Consider the following 1,255-nt stretch of genomic DNA (forward strand, 5'->3'; position numbering starts at 1 on the left):
CAGGGCGGAGGTTGCGCAGCGCCACGTGGATCGAGAAGTTCCCCAGTTGACAGAACTGTGGGGGAGGGGGCGTGGGGGGGTCCACAGTGTCCCCATTGTCCCCATTGTCCCTCTCTGACCCCAGTGTCCCCCATTGACTTCAATATCCCCACTGACCCCAATGCCTCTCGTTGATCCCCAATGTCCCCACGTCCCCGCATTGACCCCAGTGTCCCCATGTCCTCCTTTGCTCCTATGTCCCCATATGCCACAGTCCCCAACATTCCCGATGTCCCCATATCCCCCTACAGTCCCCAATGGCCCCATATCCCACAGTGTCCTTCATGTCCCCAATACCCCCAGTGTCCCCACTGTCCCCATATCCCCCAATATCCCCATATCCCCCAGTGTCCCCAGTAGCCCCAGTGTCCCCGAAGTCTCCAATACCCATACTCCCAACATCCCCGATGTCCCCATATCCCACAGTGTTCCCAATACCCCCAATGTCCCCATTGTCCCCATATCCCCCTGTGTCCCCAATAGCTCCAACATCCCCAAGGTCTCCAATACTCATAATGTCCCCACTGCTCCCATATCCCAAACGTCCCCATATCCCCCAGTATCCCCAAATGTCCCCAACATTCCCCATGTCCCCATTGTCCACAATGTCCCCCATTGCTCCCAGTGTCCCCATATGCCACAATGTCCCCAGCGTCCCTCAATGTCCCCAGTGTCCCCAACATCCCCATTGCTCCCAATGTCTCCAAGTGTTCCAGCTTCCCCAATGTCTCCCAGTGTCCCCAATGTCCCCATATCCCACACTGTCCCCAGTGTCGCCTATACCCCCAATGTCCCCACTGTCCCCAACATCCCCATATCCCCTATTGCTCCCAATATCCCCCACTGTCCCCAGCATCCCCATATCCCACAACGTCCCCAGTACCACCGATGTCCCCAGATGTCACCCACCAGGAACACCGCCAGCGCCAGCTTCACCTGCTCATCTCCATAAGCTGTGTGGGGACACAGGGACAACATCAGTGCTCCCTCCTTGTCCCTCCCTGACCCCAAACCCCCTCACCCACCCCCCACTTTGTGCCTCAGTTTCCCCACACGGGGATGGGAGGTGACACCAAAGGGGACAGGAGGTGACACTCACCGGGGGGGGTGTACAGGGGGTGGTTGATGTAATACGCCATCCAAGCAGCAAAACCCCAATAATAAGTGCAGTTCTGAAGGGGAGAGGGGGCAAAAAACTCAGCGTTATTGGGTCTGG

The 1,255-nt window shown here is 57.7% G+C and overlaps 1 long non-coding RNA gene across 1 annotated transcript; it reads right to left on the bottom strand.

Moving 5' to 3' along the window:
• LOC104916335 lies at positions 1 to 1,248 on the bottom strand. Its single transcript, XR_796577.2, has 3 exons — positions 1,139 to 1,248; positions 949 to 992; positions 1 to 55 (listed from the first exon to the last, which is right to left on the bottom strand). It is a non-coding gene; the product is annotated as an uncharacterized LOC104916335 (long non-coding RNA).
• Positions 1,249 to 1,255: the final 7 nt, after the last annotated feature.

The sequence above is a fragment of the Meleagris gallopavo genome, unplaced genomic scaffold, assembly GCF_000146605.3.
Source record: "Meleagris gallopavo isolate NT-WF06-2002-E0010 breed Aviagen turkey brand Nicholas breeding stock unplaced genomic scaffold, Turkey_5.1 ChrUn_random_7180001888142, whole genome shotgun sequence".
Taxonomy (NCBI): Eukaryota; Metazoa; Chordata; class Aves; order Galliformes; family Phasianidae; genus Meleagris; species Meleagris gallopavo.